Below are 26,202 nucleotides of genomic sequence, written 5' to 3'. Positions count from 1 at the left end.
CTTCTTCCACCATCTTTAGCCAAGTCTTTCTCGGTCTTCCTCGTCCTCTACCTCCTTCTACATTAATTTCCATCACTCTTCTCAACCAGTCACTTTCATCCTTCCTCAACACATGACCAAACCATCTCAACCTGTTCCTCTTCACAGCATCAATCACAGGCTCTATTCCCATCATCTTTCGCAATTCATCATTTGTCTTCCTCTCTCTCAACGACACTCCGCACATCCGTCGAACCATTCGCATTTCCACCCTTTCCAACCTTCGTTGCTGCTCGACGTTCATTACCCATGTCTCGATCCCATAAAACATAACACTTCTCACACATGCAGCATACACCTTTCCCTTCAGCTTCAACGACACTCCCATCATCAGCACGCCACTCAGTTCCCGAAACTTCTTCCATGCACATCTCACTCTCGCAACCGTTGCCGAATCTGATCCACCTTCTCCATTCAGCATGTCTCCGAGGTAGCAAAATGTTTTCACACCTTCCAGCTTCACGCCGTCTCCAAGATCCAACTCAACATTTCCTCCATCTGCAGCTCCCTCTGTGCACACCTTACATTTGAATGTAGCTGACACACTGGTTAATGACCCTCTCAGACCACTACATTTTTGATGAACCCACTCAGCGCACATTGTACATTGAATGGAGTTCACTCTGACACCCTTCCTGCACACAGCACAGGGCCACTTCCCAGTTCTTTCCACCTCACCACATTCTTTACCACTTGCCATCACCTTCGTCTTTCCGATATTCACCTTCAGACCTTTTGTCTCCATACATTCCTTCCACTTGTTCATCTTTTCCTTCAGTCCATCCATACTTTCCGCAATCAACACCAGATCATCTGCATACAACAACTCCCACGGTAAACCCTCCTTTACGTTCTGAGCCAGCACCTCCATCACAGCTACAAATAGTCGTGGACTTAGTACCGACCCCTGATGCACTCCCACCTTCACCTCAAACTCACCACTGTTCCCGCCATTCGTCCTTACAGCTGTGCGCGCTCTTTTGTACATTGCCATCACTACTCTGATCAACCATTCCTCCACTCCTAACTTCCTCAATGCCCATGTCAATACTTTGCGTGGAACCCTATCGAATGCTTTCTTCAGATCAACAAACCCAAGAAACAACTTCTTCCTCTTCTCCATGTACTTCTCCTGCAACTGCCTCACAATGAAAAGCACGTCTGTCGTTCCTCTTCCTGGCATAAATCCAAACTGCATTTCATCGATCTTCACTTTCTTCCTTATCCTCCTCTCCAACACCCTTTCCAATACCTTCATTCCATGCTCCAATAACTTTATCGCTCGGTACAAGCCACACTCCAGAGGGTCACCTTTCCCCTTGTATAGAGGGACGAGCGTACTCAGTTCCCAATCCACTGGAATGCGGCCTTCTTTCACCACCAGATTACAGATCTCTGTCATTCTCTTCACACCCCAACTTCCTGCTGCCTTCAACATATCTCCCACAACTCCCCTCGGCCCTCCCGCTTTTCTACCCTTCATTGCTTTTATCGCTTCCTCAACTTCCTTCTCGGTTATCTTCTCTGCCCGCATTTCTTCTTCCACCATCTTTAGCCAAGTCTTTCTCGGTCTTCCTCGTCCTCTACCTCCTTCTACATTAATTTCCATCACTCTTCTCAACCAGTCACTTTCATCCTTCCTCAACACATGACCAAACCTGGGTTACTCTCTATGTTGCCATCCCATTCAATCTCTGTATTCAACAGCATTTCCATATATCTTTTCCATCTTCCTTTAATTCCATCTGGGTCGACAACGATTTGTCCCACTTCATCCTTCAAGCAACTCACCCCCATCACATCACACCTCTCTTTCGCTATCTGCTTTGCAATCCAAAATACTGCTCTCTGACCCTCTTCCAAATCCAAGCGTTCTCCGAACATTTTCCTTCATGCCTCCTGCGCCTTTGCTACCTCTTTCTTTGCAGCCTTCCTGGCTGCCTTATAACTTTCATGCTCTGCTGTTTCTGCTCCCGTACCCTTCGCCTTCTGCCACTCCTTGAACTTCTTCCTCTTCTCGTCAATCCTCTTTCCAACTTCATCATCCCACCACCATGTTTCCGAGTGCCTCAGTGGTCCTTTTGTCCATCCACATACCTCACCAACGGCTCCCAACAGACTAGCTTTCATTGACATCCAACCACTTTCAAGCTCAACCACATCATCCTCGACCCTACTCAGCCTCTCTTTTAATGCCTCCCTTACTGTCACCTCTTTCAACCTCCACACCTTCATTCTCGGTTGGTACTTCACCCGCCGAGCTCTCCTCGCACATTTCACCCTTATGTCACAGACAACCAAGTGGTGCTGTGAAACAGCCTCCTCCCCAGGGATCACCTTTGTGTCCCGGAGGTGCCCCCATCTCGCCTACGCCCCACCAGGTAGTCAACGGTTGACTCGTCTTGTACATACGTCTTGTAAATGGGGCTTCACCAAACATGTGTGTGAAAATTCTATACATGTAGGCCTACTCGTCATTTTGCCTTGATATTTTGGCATGACAGCTTGGGCTAGCCATCACGTGATGGCGGGCGATGATTTACAGTATTTGTGTACAGTTGCAATGCAGATTATGCTTGAAGATTCAATGCAGATTATGCTGTACATAATAAATACAGCAGAATTAGAAGAAACATGTGCGTGTTTGTTTCCCATAAATTCCAATTAAAATCAGTGCTGGTCACAACTTATTTGCTCGGAAAAAAAGTGAAAAATACACAATATTGGCAAGGTGCTAAAAAAATAATTGGCACTCGGCCAATAACTCTTATGGTACTTTTATTTACTTTACTTGTCCAACATCATGCTTGAAAAAAACCTTTAAACCCTAGAAATTGATTCTGATTGTAAATTACTGGTTGGTATTTTTTGCGAAATTTTCTAGATTTCCTGGCATGAAAAGTTGAAAAACTTGACATTTTGGGGAACACATGAATATTTAAATTTTTGTTTTAATGAATTTGTAATTGCCAAATTTGACCAACCCTGCTATTTTATGAAGGTACAGGGTTGGTACTTTAATGCTGCAGGTATAACTCGAAATCCATAATTTGAGCATCTGGTACAAGAATCTGGTAGCGTGACACATATGTACTACGTATATGCGTTTCGGGGCGGGGCATCTTGCGATTCAGGCTGCATGGGACGGGGTTGGCATCGAGTTTGAGGGGGGACGAGTATGTGGATTGGGTTTAGGTCCCACGACGGGCGGGTTGTGGACGCCTGTGGATCATGAGGGGCACGTTTGCGGTGTGAAAGTCCTGCAGCACGAACGCACGTTGCGACCCAAGACAGGTGTGCGAGACAGGTGTGTTTTAACAAGTTAATAAATGCTCACGTGAGGTGCAGAGATGGAAATTAACCAAGACAAGGGTGAGTATGGTGATTGGCTGGATGGAAAACGTGAGTATAAACTTTACGAATTTGTCGGATGTGTGAATGAGTGGACTTCCATGAAAATTAAGGTGTCAGAATGTTGTCTGCTAAAAATGTTCCTAAAATGAACAGACGAACGTGCGGACACTGAACGTGCCGGGAGATACCCCTCGGAGGAACACAAAGAGGTGACACGTGCGGACTTTTGGGTCATGTGCTATAAGAAGGCCAGGTGATAAGCAGAGGTTCGGACAATGAGATGCCTTTTAACGTCTATCCAAGGGATGGCTCACACATTGTTGAATCGCCCTGCCTGTGAAACATCAGGATGACAGTTTATAATGGGGTCAAAATTCAAACCCAAGCTAGACCCATGTCCGTCTGTCTGTCTGTTCGTCTACCTGTCTGTCTGTCTGTCTGTGAGCAGGACATCTCAAGACATTGTGGACAGATTCGGACAAAACCTGGTTGACAGGTTGGGTGTGTGACAAGGATGAAGTAATTTGAATTGTGCTGTGTTCGTACTGCCAGCCACAGAGCTATATTGGTGGAATACGGATTTCAAAGAGGACGCGGACACTGAGCTGGGTGAGCAGGGACACGGTGATGGACGAAGCTGCAAAATCATGAGTGCTGCGGCACGATTCCATAAGAAGGCACCAGCTGTTCGGGAGGGACCGAAGCCTGCTCCATCACACTCTGCCTCCTGTTGTAAACAATGCCCTGTTCCACGGGGCAGTACTATTTGTCGAGTCCCATGTAATCTTGGTTAACCTATATCTACAGATAAGAGCTGTACTTTTTTCTCCCTTTTTAGCCCGAGTATCTCACCTTTGCCTTTTGCTTGTGCCAATCTTGCTTTTTTATGTTTCAAACACCTCATTTCTGCTCTATCAGCTTGATTTTCAATTTGCTCTTCCTCCTCTCCTTGGAAGGATTTGTGGCAATCAATTTCATTGTCCTCACTAAAAGTATCTCCTGCTTTTACACAGCCATCATCATTTTCTGCTCCATCAAAAGCTGAATAGCTTTCTCCTTCAGTCTCATCCTCTCCATCAGAATGACCCACTCTCTCCTTTGCAATCTCTTCATCTTCCTCTTCATCCTCATAATCATCTTCCTCATAGTCATGTTCAGATGCTTCACCATGCAGACAGCACTCACAATTTAACCTTTCATTTTCTATATCTCATTTCTCAATGAAGGAAATCTCATTTCCTTTCACAAAGCCCGAAACAAGTGTGTGTCCACCCTCAGGAGAGCCAGGAAACAATATCTCTCCACTCTCAAGACCGAACTCCCAAACCTGTCTCCCTCTTTCACATCCTGGTGGCATCTGGTCAAATCTGTTTCTGGTGTTTGTTCCCCCTCCATCCCCTCCCTAACCTCAAACGGCTACACAGCTGACTCCGCATGTGAAAAAGCTGAATGCCTCAACTCTGTATTTGCCTCTAAATCTTGTGTCCTAAACCCATCCCTCTCTGTACCCACCGTACCCAGTCGTACCCAGCTGCTTCTGGACTCTGTGGCATTTTCTCCTGACAAGGTGAAGTTTCTGTCAATCCTCGACTCTGAATCTGCAACTGGACCTGGCGGCATCAGCCCACGGGTCCTAAAATCCTGCTCTGCTGCTCTTTCACAGCGTCTCTCTGTTCTCTTCAACCTCTCTTTTGCTCAAGGTCATCTACCATCAGCTTGGAAATCAGCCAACATCACTGCTTTACACAAAAAATGTGCAAAAACAGATCCTTGCAACTACAGACCAATCAGCCTTCTCCCAATTATCAGCAAAGTCATGGAATCCATCATTGCTTCGGATATCAAATCTTTCCTCTTCTCCAATGGCTTGATCTCTGATCATCAATTTGGTTTCAGACCAGGTCACTCTACTCTGGACATGCTGCTTCTGCTGTCTCAACAATGGATGGAGGTCCTCAATGCCAAACAGGAAATTATACCTGTGTCCCTTGACATATCACGTGCCTTCGATATGGTCTGGCACCCAGCTCTGCTCACCAAACTCTCCTCCTATGGTATCTATGGAAATCTCCACGCATGGCTTGCAAACTTCCTCTCTGGTCGTAGTCAACGTGTGGCCTTGAATGGATTTCTCTCATCTCCACTTCCTGTTCAGGCTGGAGTTCCCCAAAGCAGTGTTCTGGGCCCTGTGCTTTTTCTGGTCTTCATTAATGATCTCTCTGACTCTCTTGAAAATCCTCTATCTCTTTGCTGATGACTCCATTCTCTGCCGCTCCATTCCTCATCCCTCAGATCGGCAGTCTGCAGCCTCCTCACTCTCTGCAGACCTGGACAAAATCACAGACTGGTCAAACAAGTGGTACATGTCTTTCAATCCTGACAAATCTCACACTCTCACTATTTCTCTCAGAAAAGACCGACTGGCCAACCCTCCCATCTACGTTCTAAACAATCCTCTCCAAGAAGTTCTGTCACTCAAGCTTTTGGGTCTCACTATCTGCCATGATCATTCCTGGGAAAACCACATTTCCAAGCTGGCTTACAAAGCCAGTCGCCGACTTGGCATCCTCTGTCGTGCGAAGTCCTTCCTTGGCACACCTGAACTCCTCACCACATACAAGGCTTTCATTCACAGCTCAATGGATTACTGTTCTCCCCTCTGGGCTGGTGCTCCTGCCTCACACCTAGCTCGTCTTCACGCTGTTGAAACCGAAGCTTTCAGAATCATTGGAATCTCCCGCGATGAAGATAACTCTGAGGGCCTTTCACTCACTCACCGCAGGCAGGCAGGTGGTCTTTCTGTCTTCTACCGACTCCTATCCGGCCTTGCTCTCCCAGCTCTATCTGTGCCCTGTCCCCCAAAATATTCCTACAGGTCGCACAAGATCTGCCAGCAACCTTCTTCTGGTGAAATTGCCAAAATCAAGACTCTCTGCTCACCTTCACTCCTTCATTCTTCTTTACTCCCACCTCTGGAACAAAATCCCTCACTCTCTTCAATCCCACTCCTCCCTCCAAGTCTTTAAAACAGCTGTTCACCACCATCTCTTATCTTCCCCCCTCCAAAACCTTGATCTCTGCTACCCCCGTTAATTCACCCAAGATCCACTGAAATATCGACTTCTTTCCTGGAAGTTCGAGCAGTGTCCATGTGTTTTATATCTCTCCCAACCCCCCCCCCCCCCCCCCCACCTTCCCATGCCTCCTCCCCCCAAGCCCTCTCTCTCCCACAGATCTTCCATTGTCCCTATTCTCCACTGTTGTGCTTGCGTGCTTCCCTCCCTCTCCCCATCTTGTGTCCCGCTCCCTTTATTATATGTTTTATGTGTCTGTTTATGTTTTTTTGTGATTGATGCTAGCTCTCACACGAACCTCGATCTTGTATACAAAAAAAATAAAAAAATAAAAATATTTATACATCTGTAAACTTCACTTGAAACTATTGAAAGAGATCCTGAGGTCTGAATTACATCTGCTGAACATCGTTTGCAGTGATATTCACCATTTTGGTTCCTCTTACCTGCATGAGCATATATGTTCACACAGGGAGTTTGTCAGCTGTCTTTCTCAGAGCACACTAAAATCTGATCACACAGAAGCCGGTGTTCGAGTCCAGTTGAAGATATCCAGATGCACACCAGACACTGGAAGCATTAGTGGGAATAGCAAGGGCAAGGATCACACTAAATTTGACTTCTAATTTTTATTTTTAAGCGAAATAATATGCACAAATATTTACGCTCGCCAGAGGAGAGGGTATTGCCTTCGAGTCTGTTTGTTTGTTTATCTGTCTGGCTGTCTTTATGTTTGGCTGCACAGAATAAATATGATTTTCCCTGCAACCGTTGGTCCGATTGACAGGAAATTTTCACCATAGGTGCACCTCCACCTGTATATTTTTAATGATAATTATGACGAAAAAGGTCACGTGGTATGGGCGCCATCTTGGAAAAACCGAAAAACTTTGCACCTCTACATCTCCAAAAGCGCTGCACAGAAAAAAATTGAAACATGGCTCATTGTAAAGAACTCTCCATTGCGAATAACATATTGTCGTGCGAATCCCTCTGGTTAATACCAGGGACCGCGGATGGACCAAACGGATTTACTTGAGGCGACGACCAAACACGGTTTCTACATAGGTAGCGAGGGAAGAAGAAGGGAAGTGGAAGCTGCGGCAAAAGCGCTTACCTTCAGCGAACCGACGGCAGCTTCGATCCTGCAGGGAAATTAATGAACTCGAACAACGGATCAGAATGTACAAAAATAGGGATTTATTCATGGACCCGATACAATGAAACGCGACGGTAATCAAATAATGGTCCTAAGTTGGGATCCCAGGGACACAGGTTTGATCACCAGGTTTGACACACAAGGGCTGTTATCTTTAATCCCTACAACTACCTAGCACACGAACATCCTGGAATGTTCACAGGTATACTCTTATCCCGACTAAACACATGGGGCTTATTACAGGTAGGTTCCCTATCGCGACAGACGAGGCATGTTACCTATTCAGATCTACCTGACTCTAGATATTCCTCTACCCCACCGACATAACACAGCCCTCCCCCCCCCCCCCCCTCTCCCCCCTCCCCACCCTCCCCCCCTGGAACCATAGCTCCTGCTAGGTTCATTGCAGGCGCTACCATTCCAGTTTTAACACTTACTGTCTCGTACTTAATTAACCTACAAAATAAATCAGGAGGGCTGTGGGAAGTGAGCCGGACTTCCTACCTATTCTCCTTAACATGCTGATCCCCTTAACAATCATGCAGTCAAATATGTACATTTCATTCGTTGTTCCTGCGAAGGGAGGAAACAAACACCACTCAAAATCTAACTTAACCACAAACTTATCCTTATTCAAAAATTCAAAAACTTCAAAAACTCTAAACATTTGTACAACCCTGGGTCTAATGACTGCGTCCCCCGGTGGATGCCACGGGACACAACCTTACCTGCGGGGCCATCCCAATGCATCCCTAGATTTCAACGCGGGCCCTGTCCAGGTGTTACAGGTGAGTGACATGGCTTGGTGGTTTTCGCCCTCAATCATAACACAACCCCTTAACCACTCATACACATTTCAAAACTCATCACTACAAAAAAAAGGCGTGAACCACAACACCTCCCGCTAGTGGTCCTCAATATCTGCCATCCCAGGCTTGAGAAACCACCTCGGACCCCCTGGAGGTCTTGGCCCCCACCGGGGTCCGGTGGCCTTGTCGGCCAGAGCCGCACGCTCGGGCGGCGCCCCGACGGGCAGGGGACGGCACGCTCCACCAGACCCCCCCCCCCCCCCCGTGGGGCCCAGGTCATGCCATGACACCCATGGCTGGACCCCATGTCCAAATCTCGCCAGCACAGCCCCCCAGCTCGCTGGCATAACAAAATTTTGAGGGGGGCAAATTTTGCCCGAGGCCATCACCAATGGCCTCTCCTTGTCCAAATTCCACAGGTGTTGGACCAAATCCAACCACGGCTGTGCCAAATCCAACTCCCATTTGAATTTAATTTTAAATTTATTTTAAATAAAATTCATTTCCACCTGTGCCAAACCACAGCTGCAGGTAACAACTCCCTCAGGTTGTTCTGCCCCTCCCTGCAGCTGGTCCACATTCCCTACGGGGACCAAATTATCTGAGGCTCGATCTCCCAATCCCTCTCTGTCCGAATCCAGCCTGGAGCCAAAACACTCCCCCAACTGGTTCTGTAATTTCGGAGCCTCCGTTACCAAGTCGTGGTGCATGGTGGGGGTCTCCTCGGTCACTTCGGCCTCCTCCTCGGACCGACTCACCTCATCCCCCAAGCTCCTTTGGGCCCGGTCAACCTTGTCCTCCACGGGGCTGTCCCAGGTCTCCAGCCGATGTGTCACGCCATCCTCGTCATCCCCATCTTCACCACGGATCATTTCTGGCCCCGACAGGCCTTCCCCAATAAATACCCGGTCCGGCTCCATTACCCGGACCCCCAATAGTATTACCCCTCTCGCTCTGCACCACTGCCCTGGTGCTGCAAGGATTCCAATTTCTCCCCCTGTTGGTATGTTGTGGCATCCACCCGGCCCCAATAAGCCTCCAGGCCAGCAGGTGGGGGGCATTCCCTATTACAATTCCCACATTCCCCATTTCCTTCCATTGCCATTCCCGGCTCCTGAGCCTCGTGCACATCTGCATGGGCCGCGCTCTCTCCCATTCCCAATTTGGCTTCCCACCATTCCGATTCAATTTCTGCCACCCTTGGCTTCTCCTGGGCCCCAACGGCACCATTCGTTCGTCCTTCCTTCGTTTGTTCATTCACCCAGGCATCCATTTTGTTCATCATTCGGTCAATTTTATTTTCTAATCGCTCACTGTTTTGTTCACTGCGCTCCCTGCTATCGTTTATTCCCTTCATTGGTTTTCATACATTGCCTGGAAATCCATCGGGCCATCCCTGCGGCGGGGGAAGCTTCACCACTGCTCTCTACCCCCACTACTTCCGACTCGCTCCCAATGCTTCCCGCATCTTCCATCCCTTCTTCCATCTTTCTCACCTCCTCCATCCATTGGGAGGAGGTCGCTTTCCCGCGCGGCCTTTAACAGGAATAAAATTTAACTTTTAACGATGCTCCGTCAGTGTCTCATAAGCCCAAACGACTATGCAAATTTTATCGCCTCCGACTACAAAAAAAAATTCGTCCAAATTCTCCACACTCCTTGACACCAAATTTATTCAGGGTTCAATCCCACTCCTGACGCCAGTTGTCGTGCGAATCCCTCCGGTTAATACCAGGGACCGCGGATGGACCAAACGGATTTACTTGAGGCGACGACCAAACACGGATTCTACTTTTGTAGCATGGGAAGAAGAAGGGTAGTGGAAGCTGCGGCAAAAGCGCTTACCTTCAGCGAACCGACGGCAGCTTCGATCCTGCAGGGAAATTAATGAACTCGAACAACGGATCAGAATGTACAAAAATAGGGATTTATTCATGGACCTGATAAAATGAAACGCGACGGTATTCAAATAATGGTCCTAAGTTGGGATCCCACACACCTGACTCAACAACAGGACACAGGCATGAATTAATAAAAGAACACGTCGTGTAATTGTGAATGTGGTGCGTCTTAACTGTCCGTCGTCTTGTACCCACTTGGCTCGAAACTCCGGCATGGAGGAACCCTCCGTCCGCCTCGCATGCTTCGCTAGGCCCGAGCCAACGCCCTCTCCGTTCACACACGAGGTCCGGCCCGTTCACAGCACCGAGCCTCACTCCTGCACCAACTCTCGCTCCCAGCACCAACACTCCACGAAGGGCCGACCACCGCTCCACGCACCACAAATAACGCGATCTCCAACACGAGCATGAACGAAGAACGAAGAAGAACGGCAAAAAGGGGAGAGAGGGCCAACGGAGAGCAATTGCGACTGCATGCTATGAAAACCCAAGAGAGCTGCTGCTCCGAGCCAAGCGTGCGTATGTCGTGCAGCGCCCCGTTTTATGGCCTGGCCTGTGACGTCGGTCTTGGCGCACCCTCTGATTGGTCGAGTGCTTCCCGCACTGGTACTGCTCGACCCCCTCCCTGCCCAGCCAACCGTCCTCCCGCGCGTGGCCCCCGGTCTTGCCACGAGGCCGTTCCAGACCAGCTGGAGGTGTAGCTGGCTGCGGCCCATGCGGCGGTGCCCCAAACTGGCCCCCTGCCCGTTTTCTTCCAAAGTCCTTGTCAGGGAAGGGGATTTAATTACTGTGTGCAATAAAGGGCCTATCTAAATGTCTACAGGTGTGCGTTGCCATAAGGGACAAAGGTTTGATCACCAGGTTTGACACACAAGGGCTGTTATCTTTAATCCCTACACCTTCCTAGCACATGAACATCCTGGTATGTTCACAGGTATAAACTTATCCCGACAAACCGGACTCAACACACAGAACTTATTACAGGTAGATTCCCTACCGCGACAGATGAAGCATGTTACCTATTCAGATATACCTGACTCTAGATATTCCTCAACCCCACCGACATAACAATATCGATACGTTACTAACATAATTGCTTTCGATCGTTTTTTGCAAAAAAAATAAACTTCACTATTGCCTAACTATACCCAACATCTCCAGAAAATTTAATGACGATCAAACTAATTTTCGATCCAAAAAACGCGATTTTTATTTTTGGATATGTTGCGGATATGCCGGATGCGGATATGCGGATATGTTGCGGATATGGGATTTGGCCTCCATCCATATCCGCTTGTAAATATTCCCCTATTTCCCCAATACTCCCCAACTATCCCCAATCCCCCATTCCCTAGTCCCATTGTCTGTAAACAACACTCTGTAGCCCCGACCTTCCCCTTTTTCCTCCATTAAATGTCGTGCCCAGGTTCACCGCATCTCACGTAGACAACTATAGGACATCTTGCTAGTTATTCTTAGTCTATGTCAGTTAAGGACTCGTTTCCATTAATTCTGACTCTTCGTTGCACCAGAATGTGATTGTATGGCACCATTAGTAAGTTTAGGACCTCCCAATACCTCCCCGCATCTCTTCCTCAACAACAACAACAACAACAGCGGCGCGGGAAGTGCGCGTCCTCACTCCGGCTTGGTTAGCCGCCATTGACCATGTGCTCCGACGGGGTTACCACGAAGGGGCTCACTGTCAGCTCCTCGTCAAGGGCGGAGCCCGGTAACCCCCCGCACCCAATAAGAAGCGGCGGACCGATTCCATCTGGGGCGGAGCTAACGAGCCGAGGGCATGTCACTCCCCGCTGGATATGCGCCGGAAGACGGAGGTGACGTCAGATGCGCCTCAGCTACGAAGGAGAAAGGACGTCACCTCCAAGCGCGACGATACCTCCCGCATCTCTGGACCGGACCGGGTCGATTCTGCCCCTGAGCCAAGGTGCACCTTGAGCCATCGACTACCTGCCCCTCCTTGCCATCAATCCCTGTGTGAGTCAGTCTTGTCCCGTTTATCTGTGGTCTGTCGGGGCTACGATAAGACCGTGTTTAAGTGCCCACCTTTCTGTGCTGTACCTCTTGTCCGTGTAATCTAAACATTCTGCAAACCCATATTATAACCTCCTCCGGAGGTCTTGAGAACTGTACCCCTGGTGTCGTGTCATTTAACCCAGCCGTTGTGTCCTTTCCTTCATTGATCTAGCGTAGCGCGATTCGGCCAACGTTCGAGTATAATCGGGTAACTTGTGCGAACACGGCGGCCATTCCGCTCGGCCCAGCATAACATCTTAATAAGTCGTGTCCGTAACAATATTCCTCAACCCCACCAACATAACAATATCGATACGTTACTAACATAATTGCTTTCGATCGTTTTTTGCAAAAAAAATAAACTTCACTATTGCCTAACTATACCCAACATCTCCAGAAATTTTAATGACAATCAAACTAATTTTCGATCCAAAAAACGCGATTTTTATTTTTGGAAAAATTGCCTTATGCACAAAAGTATTCTCAAAATCGGCGAAGGCAATTGTGCTAGTAATGTATCGATATGTTAATGATTTTGTCATAAGTGCTTCCATTATGATGTCATAATTCAACAAGTACAAAACTTCATCCGATCAAGATGAAATTTGTTGAGCGTCATCTAGGGATAAATTTGGTGGCGAAAAAAAAATGATGACGTCGTCAGTCATGTGGTTCGGCCGCCATATTTGCTTAAACACAAAAGCCTTAAAAACCACTGAAAACACGTCCTGGCGAGGGTCTGCAATCTCTGATTGCTCTTTCGTGTTTTAATAGCATTAGTATCAAACACAAATCACATGTAGTGTAATATTTGTATTGATTATTTATTTAATTGCATAATACAATTTTAATAATGTCTGCAGCAATACTTAATCAATAATTGTGGAAACAAAAACCAGCCTGGCACACAACTGTTGAAAGGTTGCTGATCCCTGTCAAAAGGCTCAATAGAGACGGTTCTATGTACACATATTAAATGTTGAACGAGAATGACACTCAGTAGAGCGCATGTCTCCACCAGGCTGAACAATTTACGTTTTGTATCCCACTGATAGGCCGGAACTGGATCTGGGCCTCAAAAAACCATATCGACTATTGTTGTCATCTGCCCAACTCATCCACCATGATTTGTCATAATCTGTCCACAACTTTTTGAAATATCAAAAAAATGAAATATTTTTGAAATAAGTATATAATTTTGTCCCTATCACTCAATTGTGAAGAATCACTTATAAAATGAAAAATTCTCATATCAGGATCCGGATCTGGCTCTTCACCAAAATGGAAACAATTTGTCCTCGTCACACACCCAAAATGTCCACCTAATTTCGTCCGAATCCGTCCATAACTTTTGAAGATATCCTACTCAGTCAGATAGACAGAGATGGGTGAAAACATAACCTGCATCCACCTTCTGTGGCAGAGGTAATGACATTAGAAGGAATTGGTGTACATTTCCATGAACTACAAGGACATTAGAAGGCAATAGACACATCATCACAATACATGGGATTTGAACCTGGGATGTACCGCATTATAAAATGCATGCTGAGGAACACCACCAGAAAAACCTGCTTGATAGATTCTTGTTTTTATGTTTTTTTTTTACTCAAAGTGTCGACAATGTTCCATCGAGGAGTTTAAAAGTGAAGTATGTTCGGTCATATGTTACTATGTATTACTGTAACCCAATGCAACAGATACACAGCAGTTTAATGACAATTTTATGGTGTCAAAGTAAACCAACTTGTGGCATGCTGTACAAGCGAGGGCATAAAGAATACCACATTAAAATTGCAAAGTCCTTTTTTATCATGAAACATCTGTGTGCAGACAAAAAAGGAAACAAACGATCCCCCACCCCCTCCCTTTGCCATTTAAAATAATTATAACTTATCAATCTTTAACAGCAGACAATGCATTTTTTCTGAAACATGCCACGTGTAATTAATTAGTAATGACCTGGCACAAAATGCAGACGTAAAATAATCTATATAAGAGTCAGTTGTGCCCCGCCGCTTGAGTGTCTAAGAGTTGTTTTTTTTTTACAGTGCAGCCCATAGGGCAATTCCTGTCTGGAACATCGTTTGTCTGTCCATATGTATGTATGCATGTATGTATGTATGTATGTATGTATGTCTTTTCCGCCGGCATTTTGCGGGTTTATTCCCTTTAAAATCCGTTTTCTCTGCAACCATTGGTCTGAATGACACAAAAAAATTTTTACCATAAGAGTGCCTACTCCTGTGGATTTTTTTTATTATAAATAGGACGTCATAGATCACGACATATATCACGTGGTACGGGCGCCATCTTTGGAAAAAAAACAAAAAACTTTGCAGCTCTATATCTCCGAAACGATTCCATGGAAAACTTTAAAGGTGGCTCATTGTAAAGTACTCCACATAGGGAATAACATATTAATAATGATGTCATAGGTCCACATTCATCAATATGACGTCATAAATAGACAAGTCTCTTGGAAGATCTTGGAGACGACGTCATGGATTTTCGAAGCTCCACACGGTCTCCACATTTTCAAAGTTAAGTCCTGGCTCACAATTGTATTTTGTTGAAACTGTATTTATCTTTCGGTGTGTGAACCTATAGTGTGCCCCTTGGAAGTTTCTCGGTGTTTATCTTTCATAAATTAATCGTTTCTGTTTGCCGCGGATGTGTGGCCTTGCCTCAGGCTTCCCCTGTCGAAGTCGAAGTTTGTTCCTTCCTTCGCTGTTTTTGCTAGGTTTTTAGATTTTCCCTTCTCCCCCAAACTTCCCCAAACATCTACTCTTTGTCCAACGTTGTAACCCCCACCCCCCCCCCTCCACCTCCCCAGAAAAAAAGAAGAAAAAAAAACTTTTATTTCCCTTTCTCCTCGTGTGCTTTTGTCCCATCGTGCGCCTCTGTCCACATGCGCTGTCCCGCCCCGCCCCCATTATTGCCTTGCCTTCCACCTTTTGCCTTGTTCAAGTGACTCGTGGTTGTCCCTCAAGGCCCTCTCCCCATTGGTATCTTTGTGAATATAAGACTGTTCTTCACGGTTCTGTTTAAATATGTTTAAACTTTCCCCTGCAGTGTTTTAATCAGTGGTTTATTACAACACGCTGTTTTTCTTCCTATTTAAAAGGCTCCTTTCAATTTCCTCTTCAACTCATTCCATTTCAAAAAAAATATTCAATCTCTTATAATTCTCTCACCACATGCTCTAAATTCTCATTCATTCAACCATTTCCTCCATCGTTCTTAAACGGATCGTTAACTTGAAAATCACAATAAACCCAATTTGTTATAAATGTTCATCTTTCATTAATCATCCACTTTCTAAACTCCCCCCTTGCCCCTCCCCTCCAAATCTCCCCCCTTGCCCCTCCCCTCCAAATCTCCCCCCTTGCCCCTCCCATCCTAAACTCCCCACTTGCCCCTCCCCTCCTAAACTCCCACCTTGCCCATCCCCCCCAAATCTCCCCCCTTGCCTTCCCCTCCAAATCTCCCCCCTTGCCCCTCCCCTCCTAAACTCCCCCCTTGCCCCTCCCCTCCTAAACTCCCCCCTTGCCCCTCCCCTCCTAAACTCCCCCCTTGCCTCTCCCATTCAAATCTCCCCCCCAAACATCCCTCCCAAATTCTCCCTCCCCCCACCTCCTTCTCAAAGCTGCCTCCCCCCCCACTTCGTCTCCCTTCTATCTCATACCTCCACCTCCCCCAACCTTCTACTTTCCTCTGCCCCCCATCAAACAAACCCTCACTGTTCCTCATCCCATCACCATCAAACCTTTCGTCCTCCTCATCCTTCCCTTTCTTGTAACTCTTCTGTAATCTCTGACACACTATCAATTGCTCTCCCTACCTCCTCCTCTCATCCTTCATCTGACCCTACCCCTCCCCTCCCCTGTCCTGCACCCGATGCTCCCCCTCTCTTCTCATTAACGGTATGGACCTCAAACATCCGGGGCCTTCGCTCAAACCTGAATTGATCTCTCCATTCAGGTTGCTTCTGACAATCCAGACTTGATCTGCTTCACAGAAACTTTCCTCCTTCAAGATGTCTCTGATTCCTCAATATCTCTTCCTGGTTACTCCCTACTCCAGTATGATAGACCTGAGCCTCGTTAACGGTATGGACCTCAAACATCCGGGGCCTTCGCTCAAACCTGAATTGATCTCTCCATTCAGGTTGCTTCTGACAATCCAGACTTGATCTGCTTCACAGAAACTTTCCTCCTTCAAGATGTCTCTGATTCCTCAATATCTCTTCCTGGTTACTCCCTACTCCAGTATGATAGACCTGAGCCTCGTCCTCATGGTGGGGTGGCTATCTTTATCAAAAACTCTCTTCCTCACTCTCCTTGCACTGCCCTCTCTCCACCCCACCCCCAGGAGTACCTCTGGCTACGGCTTCCTCTCCGCTCCCACCTTTTGTTCACATGTGCTCTGTACCATCCTCCAAACAGTGATGACTCCATATACATCTCGCTGTCGGACAACGTGGACCAACTTCTATCAACTCATCTAAACTCTCTCTTCCTCATATGTGGCAATTTCAACTTTCATTATGCCAGCTGGCTGGGTGTGGGTTCCTCTCTCACCAGCCATGGCACCTCACTAAAGCACTTCTGCGACTCATTGGGACTGACACAATCTGTCAATTTCCCGACCTGGATCGCAGTCAATGGAGTATCTTCTCTTCTGGACTTGGTTATGACAAATTTCCCTGCAAATGTCTGCTGCTCTTCTTCTGCTCCAATCGGTTCTTCTGATCATGTGCTTGTTAAAGTGGACATTTCTCTAGCCATTCTCAGAGAGCCTCCTCGGCGCCGACGAGTCTGGCATTTCACTCAAGCTGACTAGCACTGTCTGCAAGCAGCCATCAATCATCTGGACTGGTCTCCGATCTCTACTGCCTCCAATATCAATTCTTCCTGGGAATTCTTCCAAAGCAAACTGCTCTCTCTCATGCACAGATTTATCCCATCTCGTCTTCAGTTGTCGTACCCTTCCTCCCATCCATGTACACTGAATCTTGTGGTGAGGCAGTTTCCCTGAAACAACTTGCCTTTGCCTCTTGCAAGGCAAATCCAACTGAAGGCAAACTCAGTTCCTTCCACCAAGCTCGGAACAAGTGTGTGTCTATCCTCAGGAGTGCCAGGAAGCACTATCTCTCCACACTCAAGATTGAACTCTCAAACCTGTCTCCTTTCTCCAAATCCTGGTGGCATCTGGTCAATTCCGTTTCTGGTGTTTGTTCCTCCTCCATCCCCTACCCATACCTCAAATGGCTACACAGTTGACACCGCACGTGACAAAGCCGAATGCCTCAACTCTGTGTTTGCCTCAAAATATTGTGTCCCAAACCCATCTATCTCTGTTCCCACCTTTCCCAGTCGAACCCAACTGCTCCTGGACTCTGTGTCCTTCTCTCCTGACAAGGTGGAGAGGTTTTTGTCAAACCTCGACTCTGATTCTGCAACTGGACAAGACAGCATCAGCCCACGGGTCCTAAAATCCTGCTCTGCCGCTCTATCTCACCCTCTCTCTGTTCTTTTTCACCCTCTCTTTTGCTCAAGGTTATCTGCCAGCAGTTGGAAATCAGCAAACATTACCGCTTTACACAAAAAAGGTGCAAAAACAGCTCCTTGCAACTACAGACCAATCAGCCTGCTTCCAATTATCAGCAAAGTCATGGAATCCATCATTGCTTTGGATATCAAATCCTTCCTCTTCTCCAATGGCTTGATCTCTGATCATCAATTTGGATTCAGACCAGGTCATTCTACTCTGGACATGTTGCTTCTGCTGTCTCAACAATGGATGAAGGTCCTCAATGCCAAACAGGAAATCAGTGCTGTCTCACTTGACATATCACGAGCCTTCGATAGGGTCTGGCACCCAGCTCTACTCACCAAACTCTCCTCCTATGGTATCCATGGAAATCTCCACTCATGGCTTGCGGACTTCGTCTCTGGTCGTAGGCAACATGTGGCCCTGAATGGATTTCTCTCATCTCTCCCTCCTGTTCTGGCTGGAGTTCCCCAAGGTAGTGTTCTGGGCCCTGTGCTATTTCTGGTCTTCATCAATGATGTCTCCGACTCTCTGGAAAATCCTCTCTATCTTTTTGCTGATGACTCCACTATCTGCCACTCCATTCCTCATCCTTCAGATCGGCAGTCTGCAGCCTCCTCACTCTCTGCAGACCTGGACAAAATCACAGACTGGTCAAACAAGTGGAACATGTCTTTCAATCCTGACAAATCTCACACTATTACTATGTCTCTCCGAAAAGACCGACTGGAAAACCCTCCCATCTACTTTCTCAACAATCCTCTCCAAGAAGTTCTGTCGCTCAAGCTTTTGGGTCTCACTGTCTGCCATGATCTTTCTTGGGAAAACCGCATTTCCAAGCTGGCCTCCAAAGCCAGTCGCTGACTGGACATCCTCCGTCGTGCGAAGTCCTTCCTTGGCACACCTGAGCTCCTCACCACATACAAGGCTTTCATCCGCAGCTCAATGGAATACTGTTCTCCCCTCTGGGCTGGTGCTCCTGCCTGACACCTAGCTTGGCTTCACGCTGTTGAAACCAAAGCTTTCAGAATCACTGGAATCTCCTGCGATGAAGCTAACTCCAAGGGCCTTTCACTCACTCACCGAAGGCAGCTTGGTGGTCTTTCTGTCTCTACCGTCTCCTCTCCAGCCTTGCTCCCCCTGCTCTCTCTGTGCTCTGTCCCCCCAATATTCCTTCAGGTCGCACAAGATCTGCCTGCAACCCTCTTATGGTTAAACTGCCAAAATCTAGGATCTCTGCTCACCTTCACTCTTTCATTCCCTTTTCTCCCGCCTCTGGAACAAACTCCCCCACTCCCTTCAATCCCACTCCTCCCTCCAGGTCTTTTAAACAGCTGTTCACCACCATCCCTTATCTTCCCCCATCCAAAACCTTGATCTTTTCTACCCCTGCTAATTCACCCCAGATACACTTTTTTTTGAAATTCCAACTTCTTTCCTGGAAGTCCTTGCAGTGTTCATATGTTTTATACCTCTCTCACCTCCCCCAAGCCCACCCCCTCCCACATTTCTCCCGATGTCCCTGCTCTCAAATGTTGTGTTTGTGTCCTTCCCCCTGTCCCCATCTTGTCTGCCGCTCCCCTTATTTTTTGTGTTTAATGTGTCGGTTTGACTTTTTGTGTGATTAATGTTAGCTCTTTCACGAGCCTCGATCTTGTATACAAAAAAAAACAAAAAAAATTGACGTCGGGCACGTGGTTCGGCAAACATATTTTTACAGCGTAGCCCATAGGGCAATGCCGTCTGGAACAGCGTTATTCTGTCCGTCCAGTGTATGTATGTCCCTCACAAACGTCTACCAAGCAGAGCTGAGGATCTAGACACATGACCGGTGTACAGCAGATACTCCATTCAGCAGATCCAAGCCCGGCTACGCCATTGTTAGGCTATCAGCCTTGTTTTGTTTGATATACAATTCCATACACGTGGGCCAATTACCCCAAAATTTGCTTACCATATTATTGTAACATGCAATAGGTCAACATCACAATAAAAAATTGCAATTATTTATCAAATTGATGTTAACGCAAGAATAACGGGATCGGGGCAGAGCTTGGCTTATGCCTCAGACATTCTGTGTCACATTTGAAAGTGAATTACTTCTCTGGAAACAAATCAATTGCATTCAAGTATTTATATTCCGTATGCAGAATGGAAATTAATGTTGAAATGGTCCACAGGACTGAGTGAAAGTAGTAATAAACAAAGGGTACACAGGAATGAGTGTAATCCTGTACTACCTGAAACGAGGAAATGAGGCCATTTGACTCAACATGGCCGTGGTGCACTAATCGGAGTAATTTTTGCTGCAGCTTTAAACCTGAATCCTCTGTATGGTTAAATAAAGTCTGAATAACCAGATCTTGATTTGGTGACTCAACTTTTAAAGAATAAGAGCATGTTCAACTTGCTCTTTTTCATGGACCATGCAACTTGCACCAAGCAGCCTACACAAATCACTGCACCAATCACCTGGCACCAAGCACCTCACACCAAACACCTGACACCAAGTACTTTGCACCAATCACTTTGCACCAATCACCCTACACCCTTCACCCTTCACCAATCACCTTGCAACAATGACTCTCCACCAAGCACACAACACTAAGCACCCTACACCCTTCACCAATCATCTTCCACTAATCACTCTACACCAAGCACCCTACACCCTTAACCAATCACTCTGCACCAATCATTTTGCACCTTCTACAAATCACCTTGCACAAATCACCAAGCACCAAGCAAAGTCAGTTTTTAATATGTATATATATTGCTACGGTTTTGAGATTGGCACATATTGATCATTAAAGGTTAAAGGGTTGCCCCCCCATAGTTAGTCCACGAGCAACACGTAGGCCACCTTGTCGTATTAGTTATGTCATAGTATGTGTAAGTATAGGCCATTTCCCCTATTGATACCTGCGTTGTGTAAAGACATGAGATTAGGTCCCCTTCATTTTTGCGTCCACCCTCCAATTCCACCTCTATGGGCATAATTGATCCCGCGCCCCATTTGGCTGCCCGCTCAGTTGTTACGCTTTGGCTGCCCGCAGCATTTGCTGCCCTTTGCTCGCTCACTAGTCGAGTAACACGAGGTAGGCCTGAGAAGGAGGAGCGCGAGGTCGGGGTGGGGGCGGCGTCAAGGCGGAGCGTCAGAGGCGATGACGGTAAGAGCCACCAGCCAACCATGGCTCGAAACACATGGCTGGAGAGGCGCGTCTGGTGAGTTCTAGAAGGTTCGCGGGGCGTGCCTATATAAGTCACTACACAAAGCCCTTGAGGAGGACTAGTGCTGGAGGACTTGGAAGGACTTGTTGGGAGAGGGCCTGATGAAAGGACTTGAGGGGGCGAGCGCATTGTGAGCACTTGTTACAGAGAGGAGAGAAGTTCGTGCGATAAGCGTTTGGAGGCATTGAACGGTAACTCGCACAGTATAACATATGCGCCAGAAGAGAGGAAGAAGAGACGTTGAGTACACAGCTGCAGCCAGATGCGCCAGTGGCGAATAGCGCCAACTTCAGCCACACGAGTAAACGCGGTAATAGTCTGCCAGTGATTAACCACCAGAGCCCACACCCTACCGTTCGCCCCGTATTAACCCTTGTGCGCCAAACGACACACGGAGAGCTCCTGCCTTCTCTACTTACCATCTGCACGGGACGATCCGGAGACCGGAGGGAGCTGCATGAGAGCCATCCTTGGACACGGACCATCACCCTGCAGCTGCAAGCCCCGTGTGAGTGTGTGTGCGACGGGTCCGTTTGTCCTGGGTATTAAGTTAAGACTGTTTTAAGGCTGCACTGTGTCCCCTTTGTCTCTGAACCATTGTGAATAGTGTAAATAAACCTGTTATTCCTTTTTCCAATTCGACCGCTTTCATGATTTATCCATTGACTAAGCGTGGCACGAATAAGATCGCTAGAATCGGGTTCACCATCTAAACGGCACGGATGGCGTGTACGCACCGCTCGGCATCTCAACACGCGTGGTTCGTGCGGGGCTTATTTCCTCGTTTCAGGGCAGCGCGAGTAATTCGGTAATAGTGAGTATTAGTCCTAATACCATATTTCGCGCTGTCCGGGAAGGACGTCATAGGTCCCGGGTCCCGCCAGGCCAGTCAAAGACAAGGGGACTAATCCCCCCTTGGTAAGGGGAGAAGGCCGGCGGCGAGATCCGCAACAATATATATATATATATATATATTTGATTTTTCTGATTATTTGCAATATGTGAAAAAGTGTTAAATCTAGAGATACATTTGCAATTTCATGTGACATCCATGAGAATGCAACAGCACCTTTATGCCAGATGGGGTTTTCTGGCAAACGGAGTTCAGTACACCATCAAGTACCTGTTTCCATGTCAAAGCCTGCTCAAAAGGCCAAGCAAGCCCACGTCCTCGTAAATTGTGCTCCCAAGAAAAACCTACTGTTGCCACCACCCCATACTCCCACCATCCACATATATCAATCAGTACGGTACACCATTTCAGAAATCATTTTCAAGACATTATCATCACATCCGTGTTCCAGGCATGAGGACCATTTGCAAACGTGGAGTGAAGAACAAATCAAAAGGGACCAAACAAATAGCAAACACATCTGGAAAATGAATTATAAGTTAGTACTTAATACATGATCCATTTCACTGTCTCTAGAAAGGTGTACAGGTGACATTCCTGCCTTAACAGGAGGGTTTTCAGTAGACTCTTTTTGGAAGCTCCAATTACAGACAGAATGGTAAATACGTTTTAAAGGGATACCCTATAATTTATACACAGTGGCATCCATCGCACATTTGATTTGCCTCAACGTAGCCATATATTAACAAGAATGCTTTCTTACCAATCTTTGTGATTAACCCATAGAAGATGAACAAGACGCTCCGCAGATTCCACGCAATGAGGTAAACCTTCACCTGATAATGTATTGAGTGATATTTTCTTAGTCCTTTGGGGGTCTCCACTTTGTCATTGCTCCACCGATTGTTCACATGGCCACTGTGCTCACTCATGGTCACGCAACGTTCACAAGTATTCACACACCTGCGCTCACCGGACATCTCACCTTAAAATCCATCAGGTAAGTCCCAGCAGTGATATCAATGGTAGATCAGATCACGCCGTGACGTATATATAGGAACCAACCTGGAAAGAACACCAAACAGTCCAATTGTTATAAGGTCCTTCATTGGTCCAATGGCCACAATAAAAGGACATCAGATGGATTACAGCAAACTATTTGCCGTGTCCCAGTCCTGTCACTTTTATTTAAATATATATTTATATTTCAAAATAACAAATATATTAATAACAAAAAGAATGTTCTTCAAAAGTTATAATATCATTCGTGCAGCTCCTCGTTCACACAAATACCTTTGTTTGGTTGTAGTATTTATTAATAGTATTAATAATATTATAATATTATTATTAATAGTATTCATAATATTAATAGTCGGCGACCTCTTAACTTTATAGCGAGTTACCTGCGCAGCACGAGACGCACGTTGGGGTGGGGAGGGGTATGGAGGGTCAGGGGTCAAAGGGCACGAGTCACTGCGAGGATAAGTCAACCTGAATATTAACCCGTGCTGATACCCATTAATCACTAACTAATAGTAATACCGTACACCGACTGCGGGCTCGTACATCCCCATGCGCACCGACAGTAACGTCCTTGCGAATGCACACCTGAACTTACTAATAATCCCCGCGTGGACGTGCACACCTACAGTACGTACTTTTTGGTACGTTTAGGTATACTCAAATCTATCTATACTTATAAGCCGTGCGCACCTATTCACACGAGTAGCCTTCTTTGCGTACGATGTGCCCAATTTATTGCGTTATACCAAAACCTTCGAGCGTACCCGGCTTCGTAGTGTCAGATGGAGAGACAAGCAGCCGCCTGGGAAGGGTGGAGGACGAACCTTGTCGGCCTTTCTGGGAGAGATCGGGTCGTCACGACCACCTAGCACCGCCCACTCGCGGCTCTTTGGTGTCGTTGCTGGTAGGAAGACGCGCAAAGCAGAGCGACACACACACACACACATACATCCACACCACACTACACCACGCTACACCGCAGGTGCAAATGTGTCAGTTCCTCTCCCCGCTTCGCACGCTCGTTCATGGCGCTTCCAAAACGGCTCCGCGTGCTGCGTTCCCCGCCCGGGCCGGGGCCAGCACAGGATCAGCTGCCTCGGAGCGAGATGCCAGAGGAGAGTGTGGGGGTATAACCGGCAGGAGAGTGCTAGGAGTAGGAGCTGAACCAAGCAAATTGGTTACACTCCCCGACCCTCTCCCCACCCACCCCCCAACATACTTCTTATATCTCCCATATAATCTACCCCCAAAAACGTCCCACAAATTTTATCCCCAGGCATTTCCTCGCTACCCCTCATACTCCTACCTCCTCCCCCCGTATCCCTATACTCCTCCTACCCCTCCCCCCCTTATCCTACTACCCCTCCCCCTTATCCTCCTACTCCCTGCCCCCGTGTATCCTCCTACCCCCTCCCCCCGTATCCCTCTACCCCTCCCCCTTTATCCTCCATTGCTCCTACCCCCTCTCCCCCCCGTATCCTCCATTGCTCATGCCCCTCCTACCCACTCTCCCCCCGTAACCTCCATTGCTCCTACCCCTCCTACCCCCTCTCCCCGTGTATCCTCCTACCCCCAATCCCCATTGCTCCTTCCAGTACCCTTCATACCCCTTCCCACATATCCTCATGCTCCTCCAAACACCTGCCCCCCCCCACCCCCGTGTATCCTCCTAACCCTCCTACCCCCATATTCTCAATTCCCCTACCCTTCTTATTCAGCCATATCCTCCCTACCTCCATCACCTCATATGATATACCTTCATTCCACCTCTTCCCATATCTTCCTAATCCTTGCCCTCTTACCGCCTCATCCCCCAGTTCCTCTTTCCTCCAATAGCTAGGCTACCCCTTCTCATCACAACCCTGGCCTCTATCCCCCAAAATTCTCCCCTCCCTCCGTATTTCACTTTCTTCCCCATATAGCTATATCCCCTTCCATAATCCACTGCACATCCACTTTCACCCCATATAGCTATATCCCCTTCCATAATCCACTGCACATCCACTTTCACCCCTGCCCCCCCTACCCATCCTCTACCTTCCCCATGAAATCCCCTAGTGCCTTTATAGTCTGTGCCCATTTCCTTTGTCCCCTCACCAATATCCCCTACACACCCTTCCCCCCAGTATCCCCTATACCACTATGTCTCCCACCCCTCACATCCATATATCTCCTCCTCCCCATACCTTCCAAATTCCTCCCCCTTCCCCTTCCCCTCCCTCATACTCCATACGGGGTAACACCACTATTTCCCCCAATATACTCTAAACCTCCCCTCCTTCCCACTCCCCCTTACGTCATTCCTCATCCACTACCCCTATCCCCACATTCTGCACCCACCTCCTCGCCCTCACCCCGCGTGAGCTGTGAAGGTTTGGGAGAACAGCGGCACACACACACACACACCAGCCCATGAGTATTGATACTCCGCCATCGAGGATCTGCGGCTCTGATTAGTGCTGATTAGACCGAACGAAGCTCGACTACAAATGTTGCGGGTTCATGGCGGACCGGCACGTCTTTAAGCTCTTGTTCAGCTCAGCTGTGTCGACAACTTCATTCATTGAACTTTTATTCTCTTGGAGAAAATTTCCTTGTGATTTGGATCAATGGCGACAGTAGTCTGAGGTTAAAATAAAATTTAAAAATCTCAGAAAGGCAAAATTCACCTCAATGTTGTCACAAGACGAACGTCCAGACGTTTAGGCCGCGGAGAGGCCGAAGAGGAATTTTCACATTGGTTTCATCACGTTATGGGCCAGGAGGAACATGATGAGTTTATTACCTCCGTACTCAAACATTGCATCGCTGTGCTCTCAAATACTGCCGGCACTTCTCTTGCTTCGCTCAATTTTAATTCTCTTCAGTTCATCTCCCACTACATGCGTACGTAATACGAGGACGAAGTCGACGGAGGCCTTGTGTTTTTCGATTGTCCGTCCCTCCGTGATAGGTTTTCGTTACCGCCATAACGTGAGAACGGCTAAAGGGATCTTAGTCCAACTTGGTGCAGGTATGTGTAATGAGGTAAAGATGAACTGATTAGATTTTAGGGTCTCGAAGTCAAAGGCTAAAGGTCAGAGGTCATGTAAGGTAAAAATACTGTTACTGCAATAACTTGTGAACCAGTGATGGAATTCGGACCAAATTTGATACAATTATGTAGAAT

General features: G+C 47.2%; 1 protein-coding gene across 1 annotated transcript in view; it reads right to left on the bottom strand.

Moving 5' to 3' along the window:
- Window positions 1–24,229, bottom strand: part of LOC137414179 (gamma-2-syntrophin-like) — a 492,304-nt gene extending 468,075 nt beyond the window's left edge. Inside the window, exons 1-2 of the mRNA XM_078786810.1 lie at window positions 23,798–24,229; window positions 22,996–23,075 (exon numbers count right to left, since the gene is read on the bottom strand). The gene's annotated coding sequence lies outside the window, so the exon portion shown is untranslated. The remainder of the gene's footprint in view (window positions 1–22,995; window positions 23,076–23,797) is intronic.
- Window positions 24,230–26,202: the final 1,973 nt, after the last annotated feature.

This window comes from Myxine glutinosa, chromosome 11 (assembly GCF_964187855.1).
Source record: "Myxine glutinosa chromosome 11, kmMyxGlut1.1, whole genome shotgun sequence".
NCBI lineage: Eukaryota > Metazoa > Chordata > Myxini > Myxiniformes > Myxinidae > Myxine > Myxine glutinosa.
This window is presented reverse-complemented; position numbering and strand designations above follow the sequence as displayed.